General features: G+C 35.4%; 1 long non-coding RNA gene across 7 annotated transcripts in view; it reads left to right on the top strand.

The window, feature by feature from the left end:
- Window positions 1-16052, top strand: part of LOC141415445 (uncharacterized) — a 297301-nt gene that overhangs the window by 87256 nt on the left and 193993 nt on the right. For 2 of the 7 annotated variants that reach the window (XR_012440474.1, XR_012440480.1), the window contains one exon: window positions 5778-7125. The exons of 4 other annotated variants lie outside the window; for them this stretch is intronic. This is a non-coding gene — a long non-coding RNA (uncharacterized lncRNA). Of the gene's footprint in view, window positions 1-5777; window positions 7126-16052 lie in introns of those variants that run through there. One more of the 7 variants, XR_012440478.1, reaches the window with a different exon arrangement.

The raw sequence follows: 16052 nt of genomic DNA, 5'->3' as shown, positions 1-16052 counted from the left end.
TAAATGGAGGAATGACCTTCATATTGGGAGAAAGAAGAAAATAGATGAAAGATAGTTCCCTAAGATAAATTTCTAATTTTTCTGGTTTTGCCTGCAGCCATGTCCCATGTGAGAGTGAATGAGCTGGTGAGAAAACTTTGAAATTTAGACCTTCAGTAACTTCTGAGTTTAAGAACTATTTTCCCAAATGAAATAACTCTGTTATTATTTTTAATTCCCTCTGCCGAAATACCCCAAAGAGTTAAGGTGCTTTCTACAGTGGTCTAAGCATTAGTACACTTTTAGAACCAAAGTAGCTTTTCTATTTTATTCTTCACATCACAGTAAAAATGTTTGTAGGATGGGTTGAATGTCTGGGTTCAAAAATTTCAGAAATTTGCACCTAAATTGCACCTGTAAAATATGTCCTCACACATGCAGGCAAGCTATTTTACTTGCAAATTATTGCTTTGCATATGCAATTACTTGCTTGCATCTGGATATACATTTTGTAGTACAATTAAGTGTTTACTTTAGAAAATTAGATCACTAATTTCGTGTTCATTTATATAAGACTGAGAGTTTAAACTGCAAGAAAATTTTAGGCAGAAAGATCAATATATGCTGCACATGGTCTAAATGGTGGGGGAATGATACATTCTCTTATCCAGTATGTGCTAATGTCACAGATATATCCTGAATGCCTATTGTGGTAATCCATGTATATTACATGCTAAAGTTACAATGATTAAACAGCAGTACTACCATTCTGATGTGGATATTAATATTGTGTCCAGTTGGGTGTAGAGAGACTAGCGATTTGTTAGTGCGGTGCCGGATCACTTCAAATTTCGCAGTTTTTATTATTTGTAATCATCTTAAGTTACTTCCCAGAATGCTCCATACTAATTAAAAATTGATAGTTGTCAACTATTTCCCACTAACTCCAGTTGATGGAGTGAATACTAAGATGAGAAACCATTTCTGATTTTATTTTACTTTCCTTTTAATTCATACAATCCGTGTGGTAGCTTGTGTGTCTTTTGTGGGATTGATAGGTTGCATTAGGCAGCATATGGCTATTAATGGAATCATAGTTTACTGAAAATTAAAGGTTGAAAATAATCTTTGAATGAATACCCCTTCTATGGAATGATATTCAGGGGCTTGGTGAGTTTTTTCACATTTATCTGGGTGTAAAACTACATTTTAGAGTAATGTTGAGATACTGACTTCAAGAATAGAGAAATATTGCTTTGCGTAGCCAAACATCACCCCGTTAATAAAAACATACTGATGCACATGTACACATTTCATGCATCTTGTTTCTATAAAGCCTGCATAAATATAGTCAAATAGATATGTTCAATTTATCTCTCAGAACCTGATATAATAAAAAATTAGAGGCATTTTGGGTAGAAAGAATTTTGAAAGTATTTTTGATTCAGTTACCTTGTTTTAAAAAGGAACAAATAGTGTTTTAAAGAACACATAGAAGCTAAGATTTTAGTTATACAGGGATTAACTATTTTTTAAAAAATTGTGAAGAAATGAAATGAAAACTAATTAACATTCTTTGAAGATTTTGTGATGATGTTGAATATGGATCTTTAGATAAATCTAGGAGGAAGACACAAACTATATTAAGCCAGAGAAGAGTCAGAAAAGCAGTAGAAGCACATCTCTATAAGTTGTTATTCTTCTAAGAAATCATACAACTTGACATCCATCAAAGACCAAAACAGATGAGAGAGGCAGTGATGATAAGGGAAAATAAGTAAAGAGATACCTAGAAATTTTGTGTGTTTATGCACTGTTTTGTTTTGCTCCAATCAGGGTCTGAACAGGAAACAGATGTCAAGCATAAATTAAGAATATTCAAGGAAAATTTATTTACATGGGAACCAATTACAGAAGTGTGGGCTTGATAGAAGAGCTACAAGAAATAGTACAATGGCTGCTTGAGTAACCATGGAGATATTATCACTCTAAGCCTAAAAGAATGAGGGGAGAGAATGGTTGTTAGGACCCAGAAGGAAAGAATTTTCTAGGGCTGCCTTGAGAGGAGCAACAACCTTGAATGAAGAGAGATAACCAGACTGAGATAGGGATCCAAGGGGATCAAATACCCTAGTGTCACTCTCTCTTTGTCTCTGATTTTTTGCTGGCATTACTACCACCAATTCTAACTCAAAGCCAGACAGCAAGGAAGCCCATTGATGTCATCCACAAAAGAGGATGAAGGAAGGTGGAGATGTGTGGGCAGGGATTTGGGGTTGTAAACAAATGATGTGAGGTACACTTCCAAAAGAAAGGATATATATGACATTGCAAGACAGATAAGTTAAACTCCAGTGAAAGAAGGAAAATGTACACTTGTGCATGGAAGCAATGCTAAGAATCTCTCTGTATAGCTACCCTTATCTCAACTAGCAAAAATGCTATGTCTTTCTCATTATTGCTTATGTTTACTCTTCAACAAAATTGGAGATAAGGGCAGAACAGATTCTTCTTGGAAGAAATGGGGTGGGGGTGAGAGTGAGGGGGTGGGAGCAGGGGGAAGAAATGGAACAAACAATGTATGTACATATGAATAAATGAATAAAAAAATTTAAAAAAAGAATCAGTGATGCTTAAACTAAAAGACTCATTTATACAATTGCTCAAATGAAATTGTAGATAATAACTTATCTCTAATGTAATAGTCCAGAGACAGGTAGCTGGTTTAAGGTAGCAGCTCTGCAACATGGGCATCCACTGACTGACAGATTCATTATCTCTTTTTGCTTTGTTCAGCATCATTATATTTCAGTTTTAGTCCTTAGGAAGATCAAATTAGAATGAGGAGTGAAAGATGCTTCCTCTTAAGGAAGTGATTGAGATATTACACACAACACTTTTACATTATTATACATTTTCTGTCATTCTTCAGAGTCTTTCATTGCTGGACTCCTCTGTGATCTTCAGTTATTTTCCTTTCTCTTGGTTACCTGTTGGGTCAAGCAATTAGGCACCTAGTGTAGGCTAGTCTTTTGCCCTGAGAAAGCTTGGCTTTCTTTTTGACCTCTGCTGGTCAGTCAGCATTCATATCTAAATTTTCTGATTTTCTCACCATTTCTGAATGTAAATGGAATATGACATCAAAGGAAATGGTGTTTGTTGTTCCTAGTGGTTGTAAGTGGGATAAAATATAATCTACATGTGTTATAAATTCTTTGTGGGGTAACTCAGACCAGTGTGATACAGAAAAGTGGAGGAAGCCTATTCTCTCTTTTCTTCACCATACCTTTTTATACCCCTATAGAACTCTTTAAAGCATAGGGTTTCTTTGTAGCCCAACTAGAAAAATTCAATTCAGTAAACAGATGCCACTATCTATCAATTGTGTGCTAAAACATCATTTTATACATTGCATACCTAATTACCTTTATCCTCATTCTTGAACCTCCAAATGTATATCTCCTCAAAAAATTATTTTAGTTTCATCCTTGATTCAGTCTTTGTGTTCTAGTGAACAGAGCTAGATGAACATTCATGTTCTGTGATGAAACTAAGCAGAGGGAAAAAAGCATGGATTTTTAGATAAGAGAGAAGTTCTTTTTTTTCCCAAAGGAAAGCAAAATAAACTCAGGAATGAGAAAACAATTGAACTAAAAATAAAATGCATATTCTTTAAACAAATTTGAAAAAAAAACTTGATTTAACTTTTGTAGAAGACAGCATGAAAAGAATGTTCTTTCTTGTGTTCATGGTATCTAAGTGATGGAGAAAGAAATCTGAAATTTTAGAATTCCTAATTCTTGATATGAAGATCAGCAGAAATTTCTTCCTGAGTCCTCTAACAGCTGTGAATGTCATTAGAGGCAAATAACATAACACCATATTTGATGATGCACATGGCAGGGAGTTTGGAGCTAAGCATACCGAGTTTTATTTGGTGGAGATTCAATATCATTAAGAATCCAGGTTCTTTTCATCTTTTGCTCTCTTATGTTTAGGACATTGGTTTTGCTCCTTTAGTTTGTCTTCTCCTGATGGTAAGATATCTACTCCTGTTCCAATTATCAAAGGTGGAAGCAGGGAAAGAATTATAGGGCAGGGGAGAATTGTCCTCTCATGTCAATCACTTTTTGTTGTGATGGGGGAAGGAAATTTCCTAGAATTCCTATACAGTAACTTCTGTTAATGCCACACTGGCCAGAATTGTATTATCATGACCACTCAACCACAAGAGAGTTTGGGAATACGAATACCTGCCTTTTGAGCCTGGCAATCAGGAGAGAGGAAAAGGGTTGAAAACGGTAATGGAGAGGATACTGTCAGTGTTTTCATAATGACAACTATAGTGAAATAATGAATAGTATACTAGATAACACATAGCAGTATGTGCATGACATATGCCCTATAGTTATACCATAAGTGTTTTCCATGTATGCTGATGCATTATACCAGCATATAATGAATAGAAACAGTTCCCCATGATGTGGAGAGATGGCAACTGACTTGAATTTAGTATAGGAAAGTATCTGATCTGGGTGGTCTGAAGAACTGAACCTAAATCATATTTATCTTGATTAGATTTCAACATTAACATATATTATGCCAAGTTTCAGATTATATTTCATTGAAATGTCTCAGTGTAACTCTTTGATTTTTAGCATTTTCACATCTACCCTGAATTTCTAGAAGATAATCAAGTTATGGGTAAAGTTTCCTGGTGTTGGTGGAAAACTAAGAAATCTAACATAAATGCATGCACTCAGTCTTTGCTTAGATGTAATAGTACCAGGGAGCCAAGATTCTCTTCAGAAAATTCTTTCAAACTGGCTTCAGTGCCTGGAGAAGTGGGCAATAAAGGCCTCCCTTACACACCCGTATTTTATTTCAGAAATAATTATACCTGAAGAATTTTAGGGCAAGTGAAATCATATGCTTGCCTGGACAAAAGTAAAATATCCATGAAGTATGCATAAAATGCTAAGCTTTCAGTACTGCTATACCCTAGTTTACTCTCTAAAATAAACTGCTGGTGAATATGCACCAAAATAACTAAATGAGGTAATTCAATGTATGGGGTTGTTATTTATACACCAATTAAAAGTAATATAATAGCTTCCAAAAATAACTACTTTAGTTTTAGAATAATTTCCCTGTGCCTCCGTTTGGCAATAATCAGCAAATAGAATTGGTGATTCAGGCCACTATGAGTATGGAATAATAAAACTATGTTATGTTGTCTTTATATAAGAGAATCTTTGCCATTTCTCCTTAAAAGTGATATGAGCTAATATTTATCAAGTATTTTATGTACTTAAATCTGTGAACCTCAATGATGTAGACATTCAAGGCATTTTTCTAAGTTTTACAGTTTTAAGTGGTAGGGATAACAGGGAGGCCTGAATTTAGTGAATCTAAAAGTTGACTCAGATCATCAGGAAACATGAAAAGTAATGGCCCAGAATTTCTGTTTGGAATAGATCCTTGATCTCTGAGTTCAAAGTCACATGGTGAGGGATGCATAGTGTCCTTCTGTCTTTTCTCAAATGGTGTTTATTTTATGATGATGTCTAGCAATGCCAAGAGGTGAAGACTTCACCTGCTTTTCACAACCCAGCTCTATCCGCTTCATGGTAAAAGAAAATTTCACTTACATTCTTGCAATAGCTGGAGGTGGTGTTAATTTTTACCTTTTTCTTTGTTTTTGTATGTGCCTTGAAATAACTTGGATGTGACTATGTCAGGTAGTGATAATTGGATAAAACTTTATTTACTATGTGTTTATTAATTATATTTTGCAGTACTAGGGATTGAACCCAGGACCATGAGCATGCTAGGCGACCACTCTACCACTTGAGCGATACCCCAAATCCTGGGATACAACTTTAAAGTAATGCTTCATGGATTTTTAAAGTAAATATTTTTAATCACTTACTTTTCCTTATATTTTGAATGTCTTCATTTTATCTCCTAAGGTTGTAATTATAATTTTTACCACATTATAACTTCAGACCCCTTCTGCTCTGCCTTCAGATACACTCCACTTACAGTGCCAACATAGACATAAACATTCATGCACATTTATACACCACACAGAACACTTCACCACATATATTCACATATACTTTCTTTTTCATATCCAAGAGCAGTCTAATACAACTGAGAAGGAGGACCACAGGGCACCAAAAAATGCCTTGCAATCTTGAAGGTGTTGCCTTCTAACAACGTCAAGAAGACTACACGAGGGAGGAACAAGGAAAGCCATACTTGGCAGTGCCTGAGGAACCCTAAAGTTTTTCAAGGTATCCATCAGTTCACAAATGCAGATCTGCTTCAGTTTAATATGTGCTCTCAGTTCAACATGTTCTCTCTGGTTTAAGAGCTAGTAGTGATATGTGGTTAGATTTACCCAATTTCCAGAACCTTTTTCCCCTCAGCATCTTAGTGATTCCAACATATCTATCCTAGACTATCCAAATAAAGACTCCCACCCATTTCTTCTCATAGAAAGTTTGTTTTTGTTCAAAGTGGGACAAGGAACATTTGTAAATATACTGATCTTTGGATAACAAGAATTGAAGAAAATAGAACTATGGGATAGAGTGGATTAAAAAGAATGCAAGTTAAAGAGGCACAAAATATCTCAGACTTAGAAAAAATATATGTACTATGCAAGAGTACATAGGTAACTTAAAAATGTGGGAACAAAACTCAGTATCTATTCTCTGAATTAGTAGTTTCAAGTTTTTCTGATACCATCTGAAGATAATGTTTAATGTACATGAATTAAAGCTGTCTTTTCTTCTTTATCTTGAAAAATTTATCTTCATATTTCCTAGAATTCACTGAATTTGTTTTCATTTGTTGATGAAATCTGTGTTTCCAATAATTTAGCAGAGAGTAGTAATGGTCTTGAAGCAAAATCGCAACACCACAAGTTATTTTTATTCAATGTAGAATATCACATGATGGTTTGTATATGTTTGGTTTGAAAAATTTTGTCAAAAATGATAATAACACACTTTCCCCTCATGATTTCCATTGTAAATTATTTAACGAATCTCAAGGCATGTATGGTGAGAAAGTGCTAAATAGTGCAAAGTTAGTGTGAACATGTATAATGATAGCAATAAAAAACTACATACATTGTCTACTTTTTTGTTTCTTAATAAAAATATTAAAATGTTACCCCTTCTCCTAAAGGGGTACAACTATAACCATAATGACAGATAGAAATTCTCTAAGCTCTAGTTTAAAATGGCAGGTAAAAGCAAAGAGATGAAATAAAATTTAATTCTGCCTACCAGAAAGAGTGTGAGAAAGTGTTTTGTAGAGGGAGTTAAATTTGAACGGGACCTTAGAAGATAGTTAGAATTAGCATTTCTATTCCTCAAAAGACTAAAAATAGAACTACTCTTGGGCATAGTCAGCATGCAATAGACATACTTGCACATTCATGTTTATTGCAGTTCTATTCACAATAGCCAAGCTATAGAATCAACCTAGGTGACCTACAACCAATGAGTCAATAAGGAAAATGTGGCATATTAATACACACAATGGAGTTTTATTCAACCAAAAAGAAAAGACAAATTTGTCATTTTTTTAGAAAAATTGATGGAAATGGACATCAACTTCTTAAGCAAAATAAGCCAAAATCAAGGAGAGAATATGCTTTCTTTCATATGCATAATCTAGACTCTCCCTTCTCTCCAAAATGAGAAGAATGTAAAAGAGGGACTGTCTGAGAAGGAACCAGTGAGGAGAAAGGAGAGAGTAATGGAGGGAGGAATATGATCAGTGTACATTTTATGCATGTATGAAAATAGAATAATTAGACCTATTAAATTTGCAAAAATGGGAGACAGGGGATAATAAAGAGTAACAGGTGGCAAATTTGACTAAAATACATTGTAAGGATGAATGGAAATATCAAAATTGAAACCTCTTTGAAGAGTTAATGTACACTACTAAAAACCTGAAAAACACATGTTGTATCCCATTAATAAGTACAATTTTATGTTTATATCAGTGGAAAATCAATTTAAATTGTAAAAGAAGAACTAGCATTTCCATTTAATGATGGTGAACTAAGTAATTTGAACAATTTTTTTCTTGTTTCTTTTCTTGATTTTGTTGGGTTGGGGATTGAACCCACAGCCTTGCACTTCCTAAGAATATGCCCTTACCACTCAGATACTTTCCCATCCCTGCAAAATCTTTCTTAAGGATAACTTTGTAGATTACTGAATACTCTCTAAAATATCCTTAAAGGTATCAACATATTAATAAAGCTACAAAGACTTATCAAATGAGATTCAGAGGAAGATAAAGATCCCTAGAAATGGCTTTGACATTTGGATTTGCTTTCCACTTGGAAAACCAAAATGAAATTGGTATTTGTCAATCCTAAAAGGTGTGACTGAAGATGAAAGACTGAGAATTACTCTTTTCAATCTTCAGGATGGAAGAATAGGTATAGGAGCACAGGCCAAGAAGCAAAGAAAACTCCTTATCTTAGGGCAGGAACATGAAATGGGCTGTGTCCAGGAAAAAAAGATCAACCATATGCTGCCCTGCACTTGCATGAAGATTAACTCATAGTGTTAATTCCCTTTAGTCTTGGCAGAAGTAAAGGGAAATCCTCTCTGGAGAAAGGTAATATCATCCTAGTTCTCAAACTATTTCTACAAACAATGAATACGTAAAATAGTACAAAAATTTAAAAAGTCTGTCTTTTGAGAAGACAAATTAGAAAGTCATAATATAGAACATATGAAAGAAATAAGACTAGAGAAATTAGACAGCATTTAAAATAACAATGATTATTAATTAAAAGAAGTAAAGACCAAATATTCATCATAGAATCAAATGGGAACTTTTAAATGGAAATTTTAATGAGCAAAATTGAAAACTCAATTTATAGATTTAATAGTAAATTAGATGCAATGGAATTGAATAACTAATAATCTGAATGATAGATCAGAAGAAAATACCCAAACTGAAAAAATGAGACCACAAGGATAAAAATACAAAATATAAGGTTAGCTAACAGGGAAGATAAAACATACTTATCAAGAGTCCAAAAGGGAGAGGACAGAAAGAAAATAATTCAGATTCAGTTTTTAAAGAGATAATGACAAAGAATTGAGAAAGAATATAAGAAAATGAGTTCATTTACAATAGCCCAAAAAGTCAAATACCTAGGAATAAACTTAACAAAGGATGTAAATGACCTCTATAAGGAGAACTACAAAACACTGAGGAAAGATATGGAGGAAAACTACAGAAGGTGGAAAGATCTCCCATATTCAGGGATTGGAATAATCAATATAGTAAAAATGGCTATACTACCAAAATCAATCTACATTATCAACAAATTCCCATCAAAATTCCAATGACATTCATCAGATAGATGGAAAAATCTACCCTAAAGTTCATTTGGAAACATGAAAGAGTGTGAATAACCAAGGTAATACTGATCAAAAAGAGCAACACTGGAAGTATCACAATACCCAACTTCAAACTATACTACACAGCTATAGCAATAAAAACAGTATGGTAATGGCACAAAAACAGGTATGAAGACCAGTGGAACAGAACAGAGGATATAAATCCATAGAGCTATGACCACATTATTTTTGGCAAAGGCTCCAAAAACATATGATGGAGAGAAGGCAGCCTCTTCAACAAATGTTGCAGGGAAAATTGTATATCTACATGGAGAAAACTGAAGCTACATCCATGCCTATCAACTAGTTGTTGATACTAGTATCAACTGAAAGTGGATTAAAGACCTTAGTATCAAACCTGAAACTTTGCAGTTAGTATAGGGAAGAGCAGGGAATACACTGGAAGCAATAGGAATAGGCAATGACTTTCTCAGTAGAACTCTAGTGGCTCAGCAACTAAGAGAAAGGATGGACAAATGAGACTACATGAAATTAAAAAGCTTCGGCACAACAAAAGAAATGGTCTCTAAATTGACACCACACACAGAATGGGAGAAAATATTTGCTAGCTATCCATCACACAAGGCACTGATAACCAGAATATACAGGGAGCTCAAAAAACTAAACTCCCCAAAAATCAATGAACCATTCAGTGGGCAACTGAACTAAAGAGAACATTTTCAAAGGAAGAAGTCCAAATGGCCAAAAAACACATGAAAAAATGCTCACCATTCCTGGCTATAAAGGAAATGCAAATCAAAACTACACTGAGATTCCACCTCACACCTGTAAGAATTGCTACCATCAAGATGACGGCTAGAGGGAGGAAGCAGAAAGCGAGCCTCCTATAGTGAAATCTTGGAGAGATGCTGGAGACACACCTTGCAGGCAAAACCACCGAGAAGAGGCAAAACTTTGACTCCTCCACACATCCAGCTGGCGCAGAGAATCTCCACTTCACATTAAATGGAGAAACCAGGAGGGTCCCTGGGCAGCCAGTTGCCCACGCCCAGATGGTTTGGGAAGACGCGGACAAGGTGAGCTTAGCGGTACCATGGTACTCCCACAGTCAACCCTGGGCCAGATCAGCATAGCCCCCTGGACAGACCGACCTCCACCCGAGGAAAAAAGAGAAACTGAGTAATAAGCAATAAGAACAATAAAGACACATGGGAAAGAGGGTGGGGTGCACAGAGCGCCAAAGATGGGGGAAGGGAATCCTTCCTGGAATTGTAAATAAACAAGCCGGGCCAGCTGGAGAGGCCCTAGCGGGAGCGGGAGCATGCGCCCAGCAACCAGGAGTGGGAAAGCTTGTGAAAATGGTGGAGGGAGGAAAACTCCACAGGAGAGGAGGGAAGACCCACCTCCCATGTGAGCTGTAAACAAACACACAGGCCTGAGAAAGCAGGTGGAGTGTCACCTCCCCCAGTGTGCTTAGAAAGGGGAAAGCTTGTAGCAGTGTCTTGCGCACAGGAAAACTCTGAGTAAACAAAGCCTGCAGGGCCAGGTAAGTGCTAAGCTCACCCCAGAGATCTGCATAAATAATGCCTCCAGCAACAGCAGGCTGACAGCAGCGGGCAGGCAAGCCACAGCCACAGATACCATTCACAGGACTGTCTCCAGACTTTTTTTTTTTCTCTCTCCCTACCTTTGATGAGAAAACAACCGAACTATACCTGCAAGCTGAAAAACTTACTGAAACTGTATTGCATTTGAACTTGGGACACTTTGTGCGTTTTTTTTTTTGTGCTGTTTTGTTCTAATTTATGTGTCCCCTTTGATGAGACAACTACAGAACAACATCTGAGGCATGATCTCAGGAACTGGAGACTGAGACAGACACCAAAATTATTAAGACTGAAACTTCATTGCATTTGAACTTGGAGGTTTTTTTTTAATTTTCTATTTTTCATTTTGTTTTATTTTATTTATATATATATATTTCTTTCATTTACTCATTTTTTTAGTTTTATTCTTATCTTTATTCTATTTATTTTTTATTTTCAATCCTCTCTCTGTCTCTCTAATGTCTGTTCAGCTTACTGTCGATTAGTACACCAACACTCCTTGTTTATACCTTTGAAACTTTTTTGTTTGATTCCTTGTTTTGTGTTTTTCTTACTTGTCTGTTTATTTGTTTTTCCCTTTTTCTTTAACTTCTTGCTTTCCATCTCCTCTCACCCTTCCATTCTAAATGTTACCGTTGTTATTATTACAAGCTACAAAATACTTAATTGCACACAGTACAGGGACAGTAACAACACCAAGGACAATGACAGGAAGACAGAAAAAACAGGGAAACCAGGTTCCCAGTTTCCCCACAGCAAAAAATTAGTTCAGAAACCAGAGGGAAATGAAGAAAACAGGTACTCAGATCCAGACTCCAACAAAACAAAGATAAACTATGCCAAAGAACCCAATGAAGCCCACAAGAGTAATTTAAAAGAAGACCTACTACAGGTACTCAATGAGAATTTTATAGAGATGATACTGGATATGGTCAACCAAAATGTACAGGAGACACTCAAGAAATTCCAAGACAACAAAAATAGAGAATTTGAAAAAGCAAAAGAAGAAATAAAGGAAACCATAGAAGCACTGTATAAACACCAAAGTGAAACAGAGAACACGATTAATAAACAGATAAATGAAATCAGGACAAAAATAGAAAACATTAAAGAGGAAACCACCCAGGATATGGGAAACCTCAGAAAAAAGAATGAACAGAACTGCAAAACAAACTGGAAGACCAAGACAGCAGAATAGAACAAACAGAAGACAGAATCTCAGAAGTTGAAGATGAAATGGTAATTAAAGGAAAAACTGAAGAACTATTAATTAAACAACTCAAGACCTGTGAAAAGAAAATGCAAGAACTCACTAACTCCATCAAAAGACCAAACTTGAGAATCATGGACATCGAAGAAGGAGAAGAGGTGCAAGCGAAGGGAATGCGTAATATATTCAACAAAATAATAACAGAAAATTTCCCAAATCTAGAGAACGATATTCCCATACAGATGCAAGAGGCCTCCAGGACACCAAACAGACCAGATCAAAATAGAACAACCCCACGACATATCATCATTAAAACAACAAATTAAGAAACTAGGGAAAGAATATTGAAGGCTGTAAGAGAGAAAAAACAAGTAACATACAAAGGTAAACCCATCAAAATCACAGCAGACTTCTCGACAGAAACATTAAAAGCAAGAAGAGTGTGGGGTGAGATCTTCCAGGCACTGAATGAAAATAACTTCAACTGCAGGATACTCTACCCAGCAAAACTATTATTCAAAATAGATGGAGCAATAAAAGTCTTCCATGATAAGCAGAAACTAAAACAATATGTGAACACAAAGCCACCACTACAAAAGATTCTGCAAGAGATTCTGCACACAGAAAGTGAAACCCAACTTAACCATGAAAAGACAGGCAGCACCAAACCACAGGAAAAGAAAAAGCAAGACAGTAGAGAGTAACCTCAACTTAGGTACACACAATCAAACCTTCAAAAAACTAAGACAACTAAATGACAGGAATCATCACATACCAATCAGTGCTAACACTTAATGTTAATGGACTTAATTCACCCATCAAAAGGCACCACTTGATGAAATGGATTAAAAAGGAAGATCCAACAATTTGTTGCTTATAGGAGACCCATCCCACTGACAGAAACAAGCATAGGCATAGGATGAAAGGCTGGAAGAAGATTTACCAAACCAATGGCCCCTGAAAACAGGTAGGAGTAGCAATACTTATCTCTGACAAAGTGGACTTTAAACCTACATTGATCAAATAAGATAAAGAAGGACATTCCATACTAATAAAAGGGGAAATAGACCAAAAGGAAATAATAATTATCAACCTATACGCACCCAATGTCAATGCACCCAATTTCATCAAACATACCCTGAAAGACCTAAAAGCATATATTAACTCCAACACAGTGGTTGTGGGAGACTTTAACACACCCCATTATCATCTATAGATAGGTCATCCAAACAAAAAATCAATAAAGAAATCCTAGATCTAAAATATACAATAGATCAAATGGACCTACTTGATGTCTACAGAACATTTCATGCAACTACTACACAATATACATTCTTCTCAGCAGCCCATGGAACCTTCTCCAAAATAGATCATATCCTAGGGCATAAAGCAAGCCTCAGCAAATATAAGAAAATAGAAATTATACCATGCATACTATCTAATCACAATGCAGTAAAACTAGAACTCAACAACAAAAGTAAAGACAAAAAACATGCAAACAGCTGGAAGCTAAATAGCTCATTACTCAATGAAGAATGGATCACTGATGAAATAAAAGAGGAAATTAAAACATTCCTGGTAGTCAATGAAAATGAAAACACAATCTACTGGAACCTATGGGACACAGCAAAGGCAGTCCTGAGAGGAAAGTTTATAGCCATGAGTGCATATATTAAAAAGACTGAACAATCCCAAATCAATGACCTAATGATACATCTCAAACTCCTAGAAAAACAAGAACAAGCAAATCCCAAAACAAATAGAAGGAGAGAAATAATAAAAATAAGAGCTGAAATCAATGAAATAGAATCCAAAAAAACCATACAAAGAATTAATGAAACAAAAAGTTGGTTCTTTGAAAAAATAAACAAGGTTGATAGACCCTTGGCAAACCTGACTAAAATGAGGAGAAAAAAACCCAAATTAGTAGAATCAGGAATGCAAAGGGGAGGTAACAACAAACACCATGGAAGTCCAAGGAAATCATCAGAGACTACTTTGAGAACCTGTATTCAAATAAATTTGAAATTCTTAAAGAAATGGGCAGATTTCTAGATACATATGATCATCCACAACTGAACTAAGAGGAAAGCAATCATCTGAATAGATCTATAACACAAAATGAAGTTGAAGCAGCAATTAAGAGTCTCCCCAAAAAGAAAAGCCCAGGACCTGATGGATTCTCTGCTGAATTCTATCAGACCTTTAAAGAAGAACTGATACCAACACTCCTTAAATTGTTCCATGAAATAGAAAGGAAAGGAAAACTGTCAAACACATTTTATGAAGCCAGTATTACACTTATCTCAAAATCAGGCAAAGACACCTCCAAAAAGGAGAACTATAGGCCAATCTTCTTAATGAACATTGATGCAAAAATCCTCAACGAAATAATGGCAAACCAAATTCAACAACACATCAAAAAGATTATTCACCATGACCAAGTAGGCTCCATCCCAGGAATGCAGGGGTGGTTCAACATGTGAAAATCAATAAATGTAATAAACCACATTAACAGAAGCAAAGACAAAAACCATTTGGTTATCTCAATAGATGCAGAAAAAGTCTTTGATAAGATCCAACACCATTTCATGATAAAAGCTCTAAGAAAACTAGGAATAGAAGGAAAGTACCTCAATATTATAAAAGGTGTATATGACAAACCTACAGCCAGCATTATACTTATGGAGAAAAACTGAAACCATTCCCTCCAAAATCAGGAACCAGACAAGGATGCCCGTTATCTCCACTCTTATTCAACATAGTACTGGAATTCCTAGCCAGAGCGATTGAGCAAGAAGAAAGATTAAAAGGAACACAAATAGGTAAAGAAACTGTCAAAATATCCCTATTTGCAGACGACATGATCTTATACCTTAAAGACCCAAAAACCTCTACTCAGAAGCTTCTAGACATCATCAATAGCTACAACAAGGTAGTAGGATATAAAATCAACATAGAAAAATCATTAGCATTTCTATACACTAACAATGAGCAAACTGAAAAAGAATGTATGAAAACAATTCCATTTACAATAGCCTCAAAAAAAAATCAAATAACTATGTGTAACCTAACAAAAGATGTAAATGACATCTACAAGGAAAACTATAAACTTCTGAAGAAAGAAACTGAGGATCTCTATAGAAAGTGGAGAGATCTCCCATGCTCATGGATTGGTAGAATCAATATAGTAAAAATGTCGATACTCCCAAAAGTAATCTACATGTTTAATGCAATTCCCATCAAAATTCCAATGACATTCATTAAAGAAATTGAAAAATCTACCATTATATTTATATGGAAACACAAGAGGCCACGAATAGCCAAGGCAATACTCAGTCAAAAGAACAATGCTGGAGGTATCACAATACCTGACTTCAAACTATATTACAAAGCAATAACCATAAAAACAGCATGGTACTGGCACAAAAACAGACATGAAGACCAGTGGAACAGAATAGAGGACCCAGATATGAAGCCACACAACTATAACCAACTTGTCTTTGACAAAGGAGCTAAAAATATACGATGGGAGAAATAGCAGCCTCTTCAACAAAAACTGCTGGGAAAACTGGTTTGCAGTCTGCAAAAAATTGAAACTAGATCCATGTATATCACCCTGTATCAATATTAACTCAAAATGGATCAAGGATCTTAATATCAGACCACAAACTCTAAAGTTGATACAGGAAAGAATAAGAAATACACTCGAGTTAGTAGGTATAGCTAAGAACTTCCTCAACGAAACCCCGGCAGCACAGTAACTAAGAGATAGCATAGATAAATGGGACCTCATAAAACTAAAAAACTTCTGTTCATCAAAAGGAATGGTCTCTAAACTGAAGA

Source organism: Castor canadensis, chromosome 13, assembly GCF_047511655.1.
Source record: "Castor canadensis chromosome 13, mCasCan1.hap1v2, whole genome shotgun sequence".
In the NCBI taxonomy this organism is placed as follows: domain Eukaryota; kingdom Metazoa; phylum Chordata; class Mammalia; order Rodentia; family Castoridae; genus Castor; species Castor canadensis.
Note: the sequence above shows the minus strand (reverse complement) of the source record. Positions and strands in the feature narration are given on the sequence as shown.